At 36.1% G+C, this 20,862-nt stretch overlaps 1 protein-coding gene across 6 annotated transcripts in view; it reads left to right on the top strand.

Annotated features, from left to right (window-relative positions):
- Positions 1-20,862, top strand: part of CNOT2 (CCR4-NOT transcription complex subunit 2) — a 98,765-nt gene that overhangs the window by 19,341 nt on the left and 58,562 nt on the right. Inside the window, exon 2 of one of the 6 annotated variants that reach the window (XM_067313382.1) lies at positions 14,653-14,725. The exons of 4 other annotated variants lie outside the window; for them this stretch is intronic. The gene's annotated coding sequence lies outside the window, so the exon portion shown is untranslated. Of the gene's footprint in view, positions 1-14,652; positions 14,726-14,755; positions 14,781-20,862 lie in introns of those variants that run through there. One more of the 6 variants, XM_067313396.1, reaches the window with a different exon arrangement.

The raw sequence follows: 20,862 nt of genomic DNA, 5'->3' as shown, positions 1-20,862 counted from the left end.
AGACTCCTCTAAATTCTTTATTTTATTTTTGTTCTGTTTTTATCCCTGTATCTGTCTTATCCAAAGTTGGTTCTCTGATGTTTTCCTACCAGTCAAATAATTTCTCAGCTTCCTAAGGTTTGTCCGTTTCCAGGAACCAAACCCCCCCCCCCCCCTTTTCTACTGGCAACTCATGAGTCAGGCTGAAGAGCCATTATAGTACGTTTATAGAATTTATTTCTCTAGGAATAATGAGAGGTTTTTTTACCAAGTCTTATTTGTCTCACTTCTACAAGTTTAGGTACAGAAACAGAAGGTGCGTTCCTTATGTTCTATCCAGAAAGAGTGAATGAAGGAGGGAACTTGTGCCATTTGGTAGAGTGCAGCTCCAGGATTTGCTCTTCTGGATAGTAACAAAATAGGCTAACAAATCCCTGTAACTTTTGGTTGTTCGTGTTACTGCTCTCAGCTGCTTAGGTTCTGTCTAATACTTATATATATTCAGTGCAAAATTTTATCTTTGGGAACCCATTGGTAATATTTAAAGGAGAGAGAATGAGAGTAACTCATATCCTATTAATTCTGGTTGACAATCTTTGTTAATACTGTCAGCCCCATTTCCTGTCTGTTGCATTTGGTGTTTAGTAGTATTGTCTGAGATGGTTGGGGTTTTTGCCTTGTCCCAGTTGCTCTTTATGTTTCTGTCAGTAGTGACTGAAAATGAATATAGGGCTTGTCTGGTTTAACTCAAAGCAAACTGTAAAAGAGAGACCTTATATTTAGCCATCTTTTAATCTAAACATAAATCATTCTATTTTGTTTTTTTCAAATACATTAATATGGGACTATATTGAACTTTCAAAAAAATTGTTTTGCATATGATATTGTAGCTTAGGATGTGTTCAGAAGTTCAGATATCTACAAGACAGAGATTATACCATTTATTGTTTTTTAATTGATTTGTCATGGGAGGTTTTCAAATACTTTTTGATCTTGTGTTGTTACAGGAGCTATTTTTAAGGGATAAAAGGCCAGGAAATATGTAGCAAGAAAAATTTGAATATGAGAGAGTCTGGGAATGATGCCATCGGGAGAACTTGTTTTAAATATTATATATTTTTATTTTTAAATCTATTTAAATCTCTTATCCCCAACATTAACTTTGGAGCATTTTTGAATGCTTTATCATGCATACATATCTTTTAATCTTAATTACATGTAGTCAGTCCGGAAGATCTCTGGGTGCTCATTCCTAGAAGCTTATAATTAATTTTAAATAAAATACTTCAACAGAGAAGTTTAGCATACATAGTAGCATTTTTGATGTTGACATTTGATGTAAAGATGTAAGTATTCTAGTGTACCTTCTCTTAAAAGAAAGGCTCTTAATTTAACGTAAAGCAATCAGTCACAGTAGAGCTCTATTTGTAAAAGTAATGGCACATTTCAATTAGAAGATTATTATACTTTCAGACATATCTGTGTTTACTTAAGAAAGCAGATTTCTTCCTTTTGCTGCCATCTGAATATTACTAGTGTCTCTTAGGTACTGAAGAATGGGATTTTACCTCAGGTCCATCAAAAAATTTGTTACTCCGTTCCAGTGTGTAAAGTGGCATAGACAATACTGCAACAATAATGTGACCTAGAGAGTTCTTCCTTAATCATCTTCAATACATTAAAAGACAGAGTTTGCCATGTAGATCTTTTGATTTAAAGAATGGAAAGCTGAAGAGTTTTCTGACTGGAGAACCATGCGTATTTACAAAATGTATTCAGGAAACAAATAAGTATCGTGTCGTTTCTAGTTATTTTGGATTTTCTGTTCTGGAGTAAAGTGAGTTTTCTGATCAGAAGCAAAATAACCTGGACACTGAGCAGCTGGAAGAACTGTGCAGGTCGTTTAATTGACAATGCTACCTTGTTCCTAGAAAGGGAATTTACAGTCAGGCTGAGCTTTAGAAGGGATAATTGTAGCCACACTTTTACATGTTAAATGCAATTAGATTTTTGTAATTTTGCTTGATAATGATAAGTATTCTGCAGAGACTGAAATGTTCTGTGAAGAACTGTAAGTTCGAATCTGTTTCTCAGGGTTGAAACTTATGCTAAAAGTTTGGACTTTACTGCTTATCTGGCCATGACAGTTATGCAGGTGGATATTAAGTTATGAAAAAACATGCTATATTATTTAATGTGAAAATCAGCTTTTTTTCCCTCAAAACTATATGAAGACTGTGTTATTTCCAGGGAGTTTAGATCATGGTGCTTTGTCTTCTTGTATTTTTCTTTTTTATTTGAATTTTTCTCCCTTGTTCTACATTTTAAATGAGGAAGGAAGAATTAAAGGAGGGAAAGGAAAAATGCTCTTCCACAACTCCCTTTGAAAAAACAACTTAATGTTCAGATTTTAATTCAGTTGAGGAGTAGGTTGCATAAAAAGAGAATAGAAAAGAATGATTGAAGGGGCATTAGTAACTGATTGTTTTAAGTTGACATTTTCTAATAGCACATTTTTAAATATTTCACTAAGAAACCTGTCTGTGTATTCAAAAACTTTCTTCTACATCTCTGCTGCTGTTCTGCAGTTTGCCGCAGAAACTCTTCTGAATGTCCCCAAACCTATCTCGCTAGCCTGTTCTCACCCTTATGCACCCTCTGCTGCCTGCTGGCTCTTCAAAGTCTTTTTTTCCCCCCCCCCGTGCATTGCTGTTGAAGGCTGTGGTTGGGTAGGCGAGCGGGAGTGCCTGAGCGCTGCGTTGTCTTAATTTATGAACCCGGAAGTGCCTTGCAATAGTGAAAGCGGTTATCTGCAAAGTGCTCTCAAACTAAGTAAGCAAAAATATTAAAAATATTTTCAGTTACTTTCACTGATGGCAAGACATTTGTTTGCAAGCAGAGCTGACAAGTGCACAAACCACTGTTTGACAGTTTTAATGTAGTCCACAATAGGTATTTGTTGAAGTCATATACTCTTGCCTCTCTAAGGAGCGTATGTATGTTAAAGATGAAGGAAGGCATGTCTCCTTTTAATAGTAGGTCTTGCTTAGGAGATACATACTTATTTATTATGAACTGCACATTTGTTTTTTCCTGTTACTGTTACTGCATTACTATAAAGTTGCTGTACTAACAACCTAAAAATAAGAGCATTTAGGGGTTGTCTTAACATCTGTATTTTGTAAACTTAAATGGCTATGAATAAAATCCTTGAAACAGTCATGGGATATTGCATTGTGGTGTTGGGTTACATGAAAAGTTTGGAGAAGAAAGATAAGCATGTCTTAGTAATGATAGTGTCTGGGCTATGCTGTTTGAGTAGTTTAAGCAAAATAGGTCTGCATCAGTGTGCCATTATGCTAGACCAGCACAAGTAAATGTATGTAGCTTCACGTAAAAGTGTAAAGTTAAAGTGCTTAAAGAAAAGTTAAGGAGAAGGAAACGTGGAGAAATTCTAATAGATTGGGGAAATAGAATGAAATCAGATTTCAGTGTAAAACATTATTTAGTCATAATGATGTATATTATTAAAATTTCAAGTAAGAAAGCAGTAACACTGTGAACCTGATGTGGAGTATGCTCAGTTACGTGAATAGTGCCCATTTGTTCATAACTCCAAGTGTGTTAAAGCTGAATTTTCAATTTCAAGACAGTTACAGTTCAGTTTCCATAAACACTATGCCAAACAATATTTGTGCTATAAAGCCTGTTTTAGAATACTGCATCCAACAATTAGAGAAGTATTTAGTTAACTTGTTCTACATCTCCATCCAAACTTTTCATTGAATACAATACTACTATAGTGATACTAAAAAAAGTGTGTGTGTGTGTGTGTGTATATATATATATATATAAATTTTTTTATTTTTATTTTTTTTTTTGCAAGTTGCTCGTAGATGTAATGATTCTTTTATCTTTGAGATGTGAGTCACATGTACGTTCACACAGAGGACCTTGTATGCCTGCAACTACTTGAGACCAGAGACCCTGGCAAGAAAGATCTGTTCTCCTTTGTGATTGGGGTTTAGGTGAAGCATTTTGGTGCCATTCAGTTCTCTGAGAACATTTTGCTGTTTTTGTTTTTCCCCTGAACTGTACAGTTTTTCATACTGTTTTTGGCCTATAAATCTCTTCACCCTAGTTATTATTGGTATCTGTGGCAGTGGGTTCGATGGTCTCTTCAAGCTGTGTGTGGTATAGGGCCAAAAGATGATGGGTAGATGCAGAAACTTCTCTTTAGCCCTTTCTTTAATAGGCATACATCTCATCTGCTGTTTAGTTGGCCTGTCTGGGCTTGTGCTCCAGGCTGCAGACTCATACAGTACATTAGTGGATCTCTTCCCCAGGTTTGGGAGTAAAATAACTTCTCTTCACACTGGAAGTCTTCTGCCATCTTTTTACTTCTGAGACAGCTCCACCCCAGCTGTGATAGTGCCTGTTCTTTTCAGGATTTAAGTACAGGAGTTGCAATATCCTGTTTATTCCAAGCAGAGAGGAGAAGGGAGCCATCCCACACCCTCGCTGCTGTTCTGCAGTAGCTAGAATATTCTTTGCCTGCTAGTGTAGCCTTTGTGGACACAGCTGTACTTTGCTGCAGACTTCCGCTTCATCTGCTGGCGAAAAGAAAGATCGAAAGTTCCAGGTTCCGAAGAGGGTATTTTTGGTAGTGCCTTCATGTCTGGTTGCTGTGACACAATCAGAGAAGGTTTAATGGTTGGAGTTCAGGGATAGTCCGGAAAAAAAAAACAAAAAAAACCCCCAGGATATACAAGAATACATGGGTTTTAGCAAAATGCTTGTAGTTATTATAGATTATCTGCCTTTTGAGAAACCTGTACTGTTTAGCGCAGGTTTAGTTGATGGTTCATTCTGTCAAGGATTCTAGTTGACAGTGAAGTTATTAAGCATCTTGCCTTTGCCTTTTAAAAAAGAAAATATTTTCTTTTTTTAGTAATGTGACTTTCACATTGCTTGAAATCCTCAGCTTCAGCTTGTGCTTATATTTCTGGGAGTCTGAACAGAGAATATTCCTGGTGTTGAAGGCTTCTCAAGCATTACTTCTAGTATCTATGACCCGATTATTTTCCTTCTGTTAGTATCACTTTGGGTGCTTCAGCAGGTTCATGTCTCTTGCTTTGTTCTCCCTGCCTACAGTTTCCTTTCCCTATATGGCATACTTTTTGTAACTTTTTTTTTTTTTTTAAATCTGTGTCTCTTATCCTTGATATATTAGCCAGAAGTCTTACAGTCATGCTACTGTCCTGCAATTCATTATCTTGTCCTTTTCCAGAATCAGAATATGGACTTTCACTGTATAATAGAGAAAGTTTCATTGCACTGCAGAGGGGAAAGATTTTATAGCCTGTTCTTTTAATATCAAAAAGGAGGAGAAATACGGACTCACTTAAGTCTTAAGTGTTCATCTTTTGCCTTCAGGATAGTGATACTGGCTGTTATCATGGCCAGTCAGTGATTGGTGTATCTCTTCATTTCAGGATACTCAAATGGAAATAAGTAAGTAAGCACCACAGAGGAAGTATCTATATTTCATAATGATGCAAATCTACTAACAGTAAAACATCTTGCTGACTGGTGTTTTTATGGCACCATAGTATGGTGGTGTATCTCTTTTCTCTTCATATAATGAGATAATGGTCTTTTAAGAGACTTGAGAAACTGTAATATTGACTCGAAACCTCTCCATTTCATTGGAAAACAGAACTTCAAGCCAAGTGCCTAGAAATTTTGTCTAAACCCTATCAGTTTGATGCAGTTGATTGGGGTGGTTCTGTGAAGGCTTTTCTGTCTAGGTGGATTCAGAACCATTAGGTCTGGGTTCCCTAGATGCTTTTCCTACCTCTAGAGTAAGATGTTCTTTAAATATGATGTCCCTTAGAATTGTCTTCATAATAGGTCACTCCTTCCAACTTAACTCTCACTTTGAATTCATCTTTATTTAATCTAAGATGGGATGGACAAGGCCTTGCAGTTTAGAGTTGCTCATCCTAGGGAAGCACTTTCTGGAACCGCGAGTAATGTGGAGTGTATTGCAGGTGACCGTCTTTGGGCGATAGTGGTAGTGTGTGTTGCAGCAGTATAGCAATGTCAAAGGACAAAGCATTGTGAAGTCACCTCCTCGTTATCAGAACGACCAGATAAATTAACATGTAGCATTTTGGGTTTGTCATTAGTTCATTTTCTAGGTGTTCAGACTTCATAAAAGTCTGAGTGACTTCATATTTTCAGTCTGAGTGGGAAATTTGGACTAGTGTTTTAGAGATGGACATCTAGAGATGGACTTTAGTCAACTCTGTTGTGCGTTTGGAGAAAAACACTTGAAAAGTTAATTCTCTTAATTTTAGCGCTGCAGTGAAGTATGTTGGGATTTGGACATTTTAGCACTACCACAGGGTCAAGATTTGCCTCAGGCCAGTGAGAAAGTCAGTCGCTCTTTCACGTATTATCAGTGCTCCTGTTTGGGCTTACTCCTGCATGTTGTTGGGAACATACTCTTCCGTTTTCTATTTCCAACAGTAATGTTTTCTGATTATTAGTGTATGCATTTAACTTTTCTTGAATTAAAATCTGGGATTATTTCAAAATGTCCTTTACTGATAGGAGAACCGCTGAAAAACACCTAGAATGCTTTAGGTAGCTCTAACTCCCTAGAAAAGGAACGGATATGTTAGACCATAAAACCATGTGGCATCAACAGGAAACTTGATAATCTTCTCTGACATTGTAAACATTTACTTATACTAGCCCAAACCAGATAACTTTTATATTCCTTATTGACTGTATACCTTTTTAAATTCCCTTGTGTCTGTATGTTTATACTCATTTTGGATTAATTCAGCATTGAAAATGGCTCAGAACTGATTTATAAGGAAATTCATAGTGTTAGCAAATGTTAATCTAGTCTCTGAAACTAAAAGTTCTGCAAAATATTCTTCAGACTCTCTCCTCTAGAGGCAGAGTTCCCTTCATTTTTGATTACCAAAGACAAGAAGATTACCATGGTTTACATGGTTCATTCTATTAGAGGTGAGCCTAAGCAATACTGGGTAACAAAGTGTAGTATTTTTTCAAAGATTAAGGTGCAGAACTGTTAAACATAATCTTTGTGTTTACAAAGCAAAGAAGATAGAAAATGTCACATGCTTTGCCAGTATACCACAGGAAGATTTCTTGCCAGAACGTTGTCCAAAGAGACTACCAGTATTCATTCTTACAGCTGGTCATAGTAGGAAGACTTTATGTAACATCTGATCAAAGTGGATCAAATCAGTAGGTTTGGAATGCAACAGTTCTATGCATTTTCTTGCAATGATATTTACTTCCCTTGTTTTTTATCTGTTTAGAAGATCTGTGGCAATCTGAAGTCTAACTAAATGTAATGTTTTATTGTTTAGTCATTTCTATTGAAAGTCAGTAGTCTACCCATAGGAAATTCACTCTTACCAATGAAGTCTGCAATGAATATACCTATCCCAGATACCGAGGAAGATACCAGTTGGTGCAGAGTAATAGGAGACCTGGTTTTCAAAGTTATCTTGTTAGAAATACAGTATGAGGAGGAATTAAAAGTGAAAGATAAAAAGGAATTATCAAATCATACAAGCTAATGAAGACATTTGAAAGCAGCAAGTTTAAAAATGATATTGAGTGTGAACATTGTTAGCCAGAAACTGCATACCTGCTTAGGATTTGATGACTTTGAATTCCCATCCATTACTTTTTCATGGTCTTTTGGTGGGAGGAAAAAGGGTGGGATCAGGAAACTTTGTTATAGGAACCTTGTATTATAGAGTTTTTGCAATAATAATCCTGTAAGTACTGTTGATTAGAAGAACTTTTGAAGTCTGTGGTCTATAGGAAAGCCTTTTTTATAGAGATAGGCATGTATACATATTTGTGCGTTTATATGTTTTTATATATGTTTTCCCCCTCCCCCCAATGTTGGCTAAATTAAAATCTTTCCTCTGCTAGGATTGTTCTGCCATCTGCTTAATACAAGTAAACAAGAATTCAGGGGTAAGGCACCTTGCAGCTTCCTGGAACTCAAATAGTCGTGTTTTTGTGGTGTTGTTGTTTTGGTTGGTTGGTTCGTTGGTTGGTCAAGTGACCTGAGCAGAAAAATAAGCAAAGTGTGAATAACTTAAGAATAATCTCCCTATTAATATCTTAAAGCTATTAATTTAAACTTTCCTGTGTATTTTTCTTCATTATACTTATATAGTGAACTTTTATGAATGGAAAATGCTACTGTATTTTAGATGGAAAGAGAGATCATCTTTTTGGTTTAGTTCCTGAAAAAAATAAAGGGGAAACTGCTAATAGAACAAACACCTGTGGTCTCTTTCCTACTTCATTTTACCCCACTGCATAGTTGGAAGTGTTAGGAGCCTTCTTTTGATATTTCTATGCTTCTGTACTTGGCAAGTATGACACCCAGATCACGAAGGAGAACTTGTCTGCAAAGCAGTGGCAGTTGAGCTTTGATAGCCCTCACTCGCTAAAGATTATAGTAGTAGTGCCTATGGTAAAAGATAACACAAGATTATGGTTCTTTTGTGTTCAATGTTTGTTTTCTACTAACTACCCTTAATGTAGTTGTTTTGTGCTCCTGCCAAAGTTCTGCATGTTTGAGCAGTTTCTAAATCACATTTCATTGTTTTAAGTGCAGATTGTTGGTGTCTGTTCTGCTTCAGGTTTCACGTGCTGCAGCCTGATTTACTAATGGCAATAAGATGCAGTTGAAATAGAATATGTGAGAGCATTACAGCAGTAAATGTGCTGTAGTAAATACAGTAAGTGGTGAGCTTTGTTTTAGTCTTTTATATGTGGTTCAAATTAATTTTAATTGGTAGTTGCATTTCTGTGTGATGTGTAGAATGATATTGTCTTTACCATAAGCCATTAAAATTATGATATAACAAATTTAGGATTACTGGTTTTGTCTAATCTGTAAGATCATAGCAAATTTCAAGTATACTCAGCTAGATGCAGTTGATGGATCCATCTTGTTTGTATTTAACTACCAGCAAATTTGGAATCTGGTTTCACCTAGTTATGTAGGCTCCCTTTATGGTCGCTGGATAGAGAATAGTCCAGAGGGTGATTCCTCCCATGATACTTCTCTTGAATGACTACAAAGCAAGCACTTAAGTGTTACTTTTGAAAAAGTAAGATTCTTCATGCAACTGTCTGTTTATGGATCTTACACATCACTCTCAAAGAGTTTGCAATGCAGATTTGCTTGGTTTGGTGGAAATGGAAAAGGACCTCAGTACCTAGAGAAACCTTTTCTTTTTATTCATTGTTTAGAATGAACACGAGTGGAGAGAGATTTATGTGTAAACAGTGAATTCCTGAAAATGACCTTAAATGGTAGGGATTAAGATCACTGATGAACTGAAGGTTCATTCTGCAGGTATTTAAAGTTAAAGCAGAATAGGAGTATCCTGAATTTGAAAGATGCTGCTGAAATGAATTCTATTTTCAACTGTAGCAACAGCAAATCAAAGTTGAAAATATTGACACTGTATATCAGTCCAGGCTAATGAATGTGAGGCTGCAGAGAAAATTATCTTTCAAAGTAACTGTCCTACAGGGAAAGGTGCAAGCATCCTTCTGCAGTATTCAAAATGCAAATATTAAAAGTGCATTAATGTATCACAAATAGAAGTAGACTAGTTTGGATCATCTGATCTTGGTGGAGAGGAAATGTTATACTAAATGGCATATGTATGTGCGTGTGTGTGTGTATATATATATATATATATATATAAAAAAAAATTTCAGTATAAACACTGTTTTTACTGGGATTTGTAAATTATATAATGAAACCTTTCCAGTAATGAAATACTTCCTGTTGTCCTCACTGTATGTAACCTAGGGACTCAACATCTTTGTTTTAGATATTTATTAGTCCATGTTAAAGTTTGGAACCCTTAACATAGAATTTTCCAATTTTGCTGACATTTAACGTATACACCAAGCCTAGTAAAAAATATGTGAAAGCAGTTGTTTATAGTATCTGCAATATTGAAATGTGACCTATTCAATATGGTTACTATACAGTATTTCTGAAAATCAAGAAAAAAGCATTGAGGGCAAGCTGATGGTAAATATGGCAGAATTGCAGAAAATTTGAGCACTTTCTCAATTATTAATACCCATTTTCTCTTTTCTAAATAGATTGTTTTGTTGTGACTCCTCTGCGTCTAACTTCCTTTTAAAATACGCTAATTTTTAGGGTATGTAGTCTTTGGCTTTTTTAACTTTTTTAAGCAAAAAGCTTAAAAGAAAAGTTTCTTTCAAGTCGCATGGTGCTAAATTGTGTTGCAGGCACTACAGTTGCTAGAATGGAGAGCAAATCATTTTGTTTAGGCTTTATAAAAACTGAACTTCTGCTGTAGATCAGATTTGACTTGGGTATTGCTCTTGAAGCTTAAACTGAAGGAGATTAATACAAAAGCAAAACTGTGCTAAAGCAATCTAGTGTCCTTCTGTGGTGGAGCATAAGATCTGAATACAGGAGAAACAGTCGATATTGTATATCTTAAGAAGGGCTTTTGACACACTCTTGCATGATATATATATACACATATATAGCTAAGCTGAGGAGATATGGCCTAAGTTGAAGCTGCTATAACTTAATCTGGAAAACTGTACTGTGACTAGTTCACTGTGAAACTGTAAGGATGCATCTTGGTAAAGGTTTCATATTCATTTTCTGAGTCTAGTACTTCTCAATATTTTCCTGAATTATTGGATGTTAGAATGGGAAGTAAATGTACTGATTTTGCCTAAAAAGGCAAATACAGAAATGGCTATCAGCACAAAAATGAGGAATACTGGTTAATTAGCAGGGAGCGATCTAATGCTTGTGCATCATAAGCCATTCGGATCGGTACTATGTTGTTGGGAGAGAGAGGGAAGCAGACATTGTACCAGGATGTGTAAATAGGAGTGACTGTATACAAATCATGGTGAAGTACTACTGCTGTATTCAAAGATGTTAGGATCTCATGTGGTGTACTGTAATTAAAGAAATATATGGACCATTAAAAAGACTGAAGAGAAACATGAGTCCAAAAAACATGACCCAGAAGCAAAGATGGAAAGAACTCGCACTGTTCTCTTCTAGAAAAGAGAATAATACCAAGAAGGGAGTTGAGCCTCAAGAGTGTTGAAGGAAAGGGAAGAGAAAAGCTGTTCTTTGCCCTCTGGGAATGGATAAGATTGTCAGGGATGTTTGTAGCAAGGGTTTTTAGAAAGTGGAGGGAATTTGTGGTATGTACAGTCAGACGCTGGAGTAGATTCCTTATGGAGGTTGTATAAGGTCTGTCATGGGTCTGTGAGTTGGTAATTGTGTTACCCAGAGGTCACTGGCTCCCACCTTCTGCAGAAGTCAAAGCTCAGCAGGAGCCAGGAACTGCTGTCGTATCCAGGACATGGTAACAGCCACTAACCTCTCTTGAGTATGAGGATCTCTTTGATAGGCAGAATTTGGCATTTCCTGTATAATTCTTAAATGAACAAATTAACATCTAATTTGGGAAAGAAGAATACAGCTTGATGCACAATTTGCGCCAGAAAAATGCTCATTTTCAATAAAATGTGAAAAAAACCCACTTTAATGGGGTGGAATTATAGTGGTTTTAATCAGTATAGAATTTTTGTGCGTATATGAAATAACTTGCTAATATAAATGTAAGTCTATCTTCTCAATGTAACATTATCTACGTATGTAACAAAATGAAGACTGATATTTTCTCATTCAGACTGTATTTTATTTTATTTTCAATTTGTTTTGACTAGGGCTCTCTACCAAGTCATATTCTGGTACTTCAGTGAGGTCTCATTCTTGCTTTATTAATCCTTGTCCCAGGGATGATAAGACCAGAGTGTTGTGGAATTTCATCAGCGCTGTTTTAGTCAGTCTGGTAACAATGGCATTATAATGGCACGAGGCATCTTTCTTCCCTTGGAACTGAGCACGGAGCTGCTTTGGTGCAGTTGGCACATGCCATTAGGAAATGAAAGGGAGGAGGTGAAAGTGGGATACTTTTCTGGCATTGCCAAGAGAGGCTTTGCAACTTCAGCGCTTTCCCTTCTTGCGAGGGAAAGTGGAAATCTAGTTTTGTATTGAAATTATGATACTCAGTTTACTGATTATACCCTAAAAACAGTTGTTTGTGCTATGACTAAATTAATAGTAACTATTGGGGGAAAGAATATAAACCTCCCTCCCTAATTTGTTATGATTTTATATTTGCATGTCAAATATGGTGCGTGCTCCCACTGATATGATTTTAAGGCTGAGTGTAAGATCCATTCCACAACTAGCAATTCTGAATTTAACAAAATAAAGGAAATTTAGTACTGTCTGAATGGTTACAGTGTTAAAACAAATACTTAGTATTGTCAAGTGTACAGATGCTGGAATGAAAACCACAACATTTTAAGACGAGTAAAGAAACCTGCATTACTAAATGTGGGTGATATAGTCTCAGTTTAGACTCTAAATAGAAGGCAGTCTGCTGGAAGCTCTGTGTTTTGCCATATCAGGGCTATAAGGATTCAGACCCTTGTCAGATGGAAAGGATCATTGTGTCTGCAAGACTTTAGCAATAGGCTTCAGATTGTTGTAGCAAAAGTAATTCTTTAAAAAAAAAAAAAAAAGCAATAAACATGTGGGTTTTCCACAGTAATTTGTACCTTTAGCAATACGCTTCATATTGTTGTAGCAAAAGAAATTCTTATTTCCCTCCCCCCCCCCCGTCATCTCCCTCCAAAATATATGTGGCTTTCCACAGTATTTTGCACCATTTCTGTTCTGCCCGGTGGAGAATCGGCTATCAGACACATCCACGTTCCACCAGAGTCAAGTCCTACTCAAATGAGTAGTTTTCCTGCTTGTTGCAAATGCCACAGAAGGGAGAGTTTCTCCCGATCATCTAGCTTAGGTACTTGAATTGGGAGGCTAGGTCCCTTTTATACAACCAGTGGAATAATCTGAAACTTTGTCGACTTTGGTGGTGGTGTATGACGACTTTACAGCCTTTGGAAGTGGAAGGAGGGGATTGCAGCCTGGCTGGTGTCCTGCCGCTTCTTGGCAGGCCGTGACTAGACTCAGTGCGCACCAGGGTAGCACAGACATACCTGATACAGCAGCCTCGCCTGACTTGCTCCCTCCTGTAGCCCCATCACCAGCAAACCAGGCTTTTGCTTGCATGGTGCAGCCCTGGCACTGGGTCCACGCCTGACTGATTCAGGACCCGCAGGGGTAACTGCAGTGAGTCTGGGAAACATGGCTTCTTTTTTCAGGCACTCAAGTCCTCGTGCAGTGGTAGCCCCTTTGATAGTCCCCTAGTATATCAGTGCTTCGGTGGTGTTTTTGTTGAATTGCTTAAATCTGAAGAAAATGTTTTACAAAATGATTCTATATGGATTATTTAACAAAACTACCTAGAAGCTTTGCAGCTATTTTGCGACGAGCCATCTTACAGAAGTATTTTGAGAAGGGACAGTGCAAAACACTAGATAAAGTTTGTCATGTAGTTGCAGTAGCCACAACTGGTTATGCTGAGTGTCTTTTGGGCAATGCTCTTAACAGTTTGAATGTGTCCTTTGGCTTTTTGGTGCAAAAATGTAGCTTTATCACTGCATGCAAAACCTGGTTCTTTCAATAGCGTGGTGTTCTCTGTGCTTAAGACTTGAGTGATGTGCTTTTTTCCTGTGCAGTTGTTCACTTCCTGCACCAGTTGAAGCCAGAACATACTGATTTTGATGATCCACAAAGATCAGAGCCTCCGCTTTCTTAGTGTTTTTTTCCCTCCCGTGATTCCTTCAGTGAATCAAAATTGCTTTCAAGAACAGTTTTTCTTTCCTTCCTTCTCTTTGGATTTGGATGCATGAATTCTGTGCTTCCAGCTTCTGTTTTTACTTTTCCAGTCAGCTCTGAAAACTATTGAGGCATGAATTTCTACTTGTTTCCATGCTGGGACAAGGATGATTTAGAAGTATTTCTATATATCTTGCAAGGAGGCAAAGTTTCATTTAGAGTGTCTCATAGAAAGAGCAGACCAATATACAAGTTTTATTAGGGTTAGCAGAGAGTGGTACATACTCGCAGCTCAAAATAATTTGGGGATATTTGTCTTGCCCCTTTTTTGGGGGCATTTTGTGTGCATTTAGATGTCTTGCATGGTTTTCTTATGAGACTAATTCTGGATTATTTTTAGAATAAATTGTCTTTACAGGTTGAGGGCACCTGTGCTCTAATCTTTTCCATTTGGACAAAGGATCTGTAGATATATTAAATCTCTGTAGCCATATAGTTCATGTTGTGAACTCCTTTCTTTTTCTGAAAAAAAGGCTTACTACTGTTTCATTTTTAAGTGTCCAAAATACTGTTGAAGTTTTGACAGTTACTGACTCTTGCTTTAGTATGTGTGTGATTATTGCTTTTTATTGCATTTGCTTCTTGCTTTAAAGCTATTCAGAAACTTTATTTTTTACATTTATTTTTATATTTTTATTCAATGCATAAAGTGTTTTGAAGTGGACATTTTTTAGTTCATGGAACAATGAGAATAGTAAGAATTTTAGCAAGTAACAATGTATTTTTACTAATAATGTTTTATTAATCCACTTCATTTACAGGAAGTGTTCGTCAGTCAAAATTTGCTTACCTCAGCAGAGACAAAAAATTAATGGGCAAAAGTACAGTGTGTAGGTAGGTAGCTGTTTTCAGTGCACTTAAGGTTCTTCAAGGAAAACCTTATTCTAAGGTAATGCAATAATCATCAAAACATAAGATTTTATGCTTTAAAATATTTAGGCAGTGGATTCAAAGATGAGGTATTGAAGAAGAGTGGCTTTGAAGTATATTCATGTGGTTTCCCACTTTTATAATGAGACTTAATTTTTAAAAAAAATGAAATGTGTGTACATGTGTATGCCAGAGAGAAATTTAAATAACTTTTAATAATGTACTACTGCATGTAATTTTTAAAATTTTGGAAATATTTTTTCAATATATGTAAATAAAAAATGTCTTTCTGATATTTTTCCCAATTTTGAACATACCTTCCCTAATTCAAGTTATAAAGGGACTGGACATCTTAAATTTGCTAACTGTCAGTATTTTACTAATTTAATGCATCTAAATATATTGCAATAATAGTTATGCTTCAATAAACTCCTTTCTTTTACAGTATTCTGTAATCATAGTAAAAGTCAGTCAAGGTACCAAGACTGTAACTTTACAACAGTAGTACCATACACTGTGGATGGATGAGTTCTGCATTTTGGCATATGGCTAATACTTAGATTTTATTTACCCCCTTAAAAATAGATCCTGGACTAAAACTTTCTATATTAATATAGTCTATTTTGCAAATAAATGTTCTTTGGAATCTCTTGTGTTCCTTCAGCTCAAATGGTAAAAGCTAAATAATCCTTTAAAACAACTTTTTGTTGTTTAATCAGAAATATATTTTAATAGGGTATTTCCTAGATAGCATTGCATTTAATTCAATAAAATCATTTTTGAAGCGAGAAAGTGTAGTTTCAGGAACTTTTTGTACTATCTTGACATCACTAAAGTTAAAAAAAAAAAAAAAAAAAGTCAGTGTCTTTGTTTTTTACTGCAAGTTTCATAATCCGTGGTGCTATATTGTGCAGCCACTATGGCTTAAAAGTAGAGGAGGAGAAGTTAACATTTTTAAAAGCCATTTTATGCCATTTAAAAAGTAAACTCTGTTTAAAATTGCTATTAGGGAAGAATTTCAGCAGATCACAGATTGTAAACTAATGGGAGCCTTCAATTTATTGATAAAGGTTTTGAATGTGGTATGAAGACACTAGAAGTTAAAAACATACGAGTTAACTCTGTGTTTTGCCAAACAGCATGTTAAAATAGTATGGACATGTTCCCAGTAATATGTCCTGACATGTTTAAAACTCATTAAAATAAGATGAGCATAAGGGTTAGTAAACCTCAAGAATAACTTGCTTTTAGTGACTACTCTGTTTTACCTTTTGGCACATATATGTTTGAATTTAATAATGTACTTCAGATAGTTTCAGAAGTCATTTTTAAGTGTTTTTCCCTTAATTTGCCCTATGTTGTTTGTTATGCCCAGTTACACTTAAGTTTTAGTATTTAAATGTGAATGTGGACCTTCCTCCTATGTATTCATAGCTCTTGTACCAGAATTCATAACTGATGGGGAAAAAATTATGCTTGGCTTGTTCCTCAAAATAATTTGTCAAAATCTGCTTTTGCTTCCCAAGGCAATCTCCACGTTGTTTTGTCTTTCCTAGAGCAAAACTAGATAAGTAGTTTACCTCCCCATTAGAGAGTATGCCTTTCCACAAATGGTTGCCGAGAGTGGTTTTTGTTTTATAGTGTGCTTCCCTTCAGTCTCCCATGTAGTGGCTGAAAGAAGCTAAGGTGTGAGCAGCCTGCTGCATGGGATTACAATTCCATATACTGGTGAAGGCTCTGGTTTGTGAGCCAGCATTTAAAGCACAGCAGCAGAGTAGGCATACCATTAAGCAGAAGTTAGAGAAGTTGCAGTTCCAGATATCTTTGATAGCAGGACGACAAGAGCCATGCTGACTTAATTGCTGTGAAAAGGAAGATGGGTGACTATTCTTGTTTATGAATGAATTTATTCTGAATTGGGCAATAGAATCACTTTTTGTAGTTCAAAATACTTGAAACAGATACAGACACCAGGGTGTGGGGATTAAGGACTGGGGTAGTTTGTGTGCTCCTAGTCATGTGATTGAGGAGTGGCTGCTCAGCCCTGCTTATTTAAATTTGGACTAGATCTGATATTTTATGAAGCAGTACCAGACTGACCTGTTTTGAAATACTGGATTCGTAGATTCAGGAAGTCACTCATTTATTGACAGCAATCTTCAGCTCTGTTCCTTCTGAAGTGTTAAAACAGCTTTGTCTTGTAGGAGAGACCTGCTTTGGTTGTGCACTCCTATTTTTCAGGTCTCTCTCTTTTCCAGTCTCTTTAATACTTTTCACCCCAAGAAATTTTAGAGAATCCTTTCATAGAAGATTGTACCTACTGCATGTTTTGTTTCCCTTTAAAGTAGGTATTTTGCAACAGACCTTAGAACACAGAGGTGCCTTCATAAAAATGTTATCAGTTGTGTACTTTTGTTTGTATTAAATCCTTGCACAAATTTGCTTCTTTGCTCAAAAATGAGAGACCCCCATTTAGAGGATCTGTCAGTCCATGTGAGCGCATATGGAAAAAGACAAACTGTAAAATTCAGCTTTCATATAAAATGCAAGACTAATTTAAAAAGTTAATGCTCTTTACAGAGAGGAATTGGAGAATCTTTGGAGCGAACAGCACATGTGCTCATATCTTAATGGGAAGAAATGAGCAAGTATCAGTGCAGAGCAAAAGATGAGATGATGAATGCTAGAAGTCACTGAGCTTCCAAAGGGACTTCAGGTTTTCTCCCAACTTTCCTGAAATTTTAGGCATAAACCCCACTTTTTTTCTTTTCTTTCCCCCGGCAATTTGTTGGATCACTATAAATAACTGAAATTTGAAATAATTTTCCTCTGTAATTTTTCAGAATTGTGGTAAGAAAGAAAGCTATTAAATGGGAAAACAATAATAACAGGAGGAAAATAGAAGTGACCAAGGAAGTACTTTTTACTTAGAAAGTAAAAAGCCTTAACTGCTTCATTTCAGTCTTTGTCAGTTAATTGGAGTATAGACTTCCCAGTGAGCCCAGAAAAAATGAATGCTTTGAGGACACAGAGAATGCTTTCAAAGTTCACAGAGTCATAATGTATTCAAAATCTTCTGTAGAATTATTTTATTCTGAAATAACCTGAAAATCAGAAACTTTTTTTAAGTTTTCTTTTAAAGTTTCTGTCTTTTAAAAGATAACTTTCAGTTCCTCAGTTTTGTCTGCCTAACTAGGGCTATGCCTGCCTAAACAAGCTATCTAAGCATTTATCCAAAGCTTAGCAAATTTATCTTTTAAAAGAAGCTTCGACTGATGTATCTTTTTCTATATATATTCTTCATGGCTTGCTAACAGATTCTGTTCCTTTAGCGTTATTTTCTCATAGCACATTTATTTTAGTACTTGATGTATAGCTTGACTGCCATTGTTCAATGATTTAAGTTTTTCCAACTGAAATTTTAAACTGTAGGTTAACACTATTGAGAAGCGTGAGGGTAACAGTGATTTGGGTCTCTTAGGATCTATGGGTCTATGGGTTCTTTTGTTGCTGCTGTTCTTTCACGTATAAAAAGGTGATTTAGAAGGTGAAGGAAAAGAGCATGTGCTGGCTGGCGATATGTGCACTGTGAGGTAAAAAGTAGGATGGCTGAAGCGGTTACCACCTTTAGCTGTTCTCCTGCTCCTGTCCCAGAGGTTGGAGCAGGGGACTTGGACAGAATCCTACTGCAAATCCTGTGTTCAGTAGAGACTGGCAGAGGTAAATGGGAGCATCTAAGTTGCTGCTCTTATTCTGTTCAGCCATTTCTGCAACTGGGCAGCAACCCTTAGGGGAAGGGATGTGATGAAAAATGTAGATGGTAGCCATATCAGCCACCTTAGTTTAATCCACCACTGCATTTTATCAGTTCCATATTATATTTATTTGATATTGTTGTCTGCCGTACAACAATGTATCCTTCCAGTAGTGTGAATTTGAACAATAGGGTGCTTTCCTCTCTTCCTTAGTGACTTCATATTTCCACTTACATTTTCTTGGCAGTTAAGGATAATAGAAATTGGGGTCACTGCTATTATGTTGTCCTACACGTTCCCCTGTGGTGCGGTGTTCTGCAGCCATGTAGCAAAGCCACAGCAGGGAGTGGGATCGCTGAAAATTGAACTAGTGAGCCAAGAGCAGCACTGTGACAGTAGCCTTGGCTGCTGTGATACCTTATGCTTTGTGAAAACACTGCTCAGCTAAGCTAGTGATGATTCAAGCTGTAGTAATTTTGGGGAAAAAAACATTCTTCCTGTGCAGCACCTTAAAGTAAGAATTGTCCTATGAATGTGGAGAAGGCTTCTCTCTCGCTTCAAAATCTGAAAAACTTGCTTACCATCAAATTTTTGTAATTGCTGTCCTGTAGTAGATCATGGTTATGTGCATGCTTATGTGATTTGCTATCACTTACAGGCTAATTTTAGAATATCCTGAGTTCTCAAACAACACTTTGACTCTTCAGTAAACTGATTTCTACCAACCATCACTAGTATATTTATTTTTTTTGTTTGTTTTACTTTCAAAGCTTTTGTCAGGTATTCAGTTTAGTAAGTGAATTATCTAGACTTTTCCTTACAGTTACTCAACAAAATTAAAATCAGTACTTTAGAAGTAGTAGGTTATAATGTATTCTTCCTTCAAGAAAAATTCAATTTGAGACAAATGTTTTCTGTCTGTAATAGAATTCACTTGATAATTGTATAAATTCATATTTAAAAAAATTCTTTTGTTTATGTCTCTAAATTTTTTCTGTGTAGTGCTTAGATGTGGGTGATGCAGCAATCTAGTCATCTTTTTTTTTCTATTCACTGTAAACAGAAAGCTCTTGATATATGATAGGTAGTCCATGTATGCGGATCTTTTTTTTTTAGTTCTTTTATTCTGACCTGCACACATCAAAAGTATTAATGTTTCTAAAGTAGTTTTTAAAAAATATACTCAGTTCAATGATCAAAAGAACTACAAAATGAAAAATTATTTTTTTGCATGTGTGAAAAATTGTAAATTTGGAAGTTGTAAATTCTGCACAGTGCTTCTCCATGAAGTGTTTACATGTGCTGCCTCCAGGAACCTTTAATGAAGGAGTTCAAGTGCAATGAATACTTCAGCTTTTGCCATTTGTAGTTTTTGAGCTAAGTATTGTATACTCCCTGTCTTTGAAAAACAGAGCTGCATTATGTGAGTGTCATTTTCTTTAATTCAGCAGTTTTTATATTACCAATTTATGTAACACATAACAGCCTCCAGTTATCTGGTATACAAACTCGTGATGAAATATATCACCAGTCTGATACTCAGAAGACATATCCATACCTTTAAAGGATTAATTTGAATTTTGAGTGCAAATGTTAAAATTTTCTAAGACTTAATATATAGACAAACTAAATAAAGTTCTCTTAAACTTATTCTACATTTTGAAAACATGACCAAGAAATTACCCTTCCTCTACCCAGAATTATCTTTCCTTAAAGCCGGAATGTCTGATTTAAAATCAAAAGTTTAATTTTTTTTTTTTCTTCTGGGTGAAGAGGAGGAGGATTGTATCACTTAAGAAGCAAGAATTTTTTTCTAGGGCTTAAGAACTTTTTCTGGCCATAAGAAGATTTGGAAGAATTTGGCATCAGATTATGGCATAATGATTTTTAAACCCTTACATTTTCCCCATCTGCAATACTGATAAAGTGGGTTGAATGTTTTGCTGTTGCAAGTCTAGATGAAAGTGTAATAATACTGCTGATCAGGAATCATTTTGGAATTTTGAGACCAGCTATAGAAAAAAATTCTGAAATTGAGGTCTCGCTTTTGCAAACACTTCACCAAATACATAACTTCCATCGTGAGCAAGACTATGTCTATCTGTCTATCTCTCTGTAATTGTGATGTTTCCAACTTCTGAGCTGAAGATTGAGTACCCCCATCTTAAATAAAAATATGTATTTCAATGAAAGCAGTGCATTACACAAAATAATACACTATTGTTGGTTTTGCCAGGCTCTTGAGGTGCTAAATATTGCTGTCTTGTCTTGGAACTCTAAATACATGCAACAGCGTTTTCTGAGAAACTGTGAGGAAGGTATGGGATGTAGGGGACCATTCCACAT

Source organism: Apteryx mantelli, chromosome 1 (assembly GCF_036417845.1).
Source record: "Apteryx mantelli isolate bAptMan1 chromosome 1, bAptMan1.hap1, whole genome shotgun sequence".
NCBI lineage: Eukaryota > Metazoa > Chordata > Aves > Apterygiformes > Apterygidae > Apteryx > Apteryx mantelli.
The sequence above is the reverse complement of the archived record's forward strand: the minus strand, read 5'-3'. Positions and strand labels throughout refer to the sequence as shown.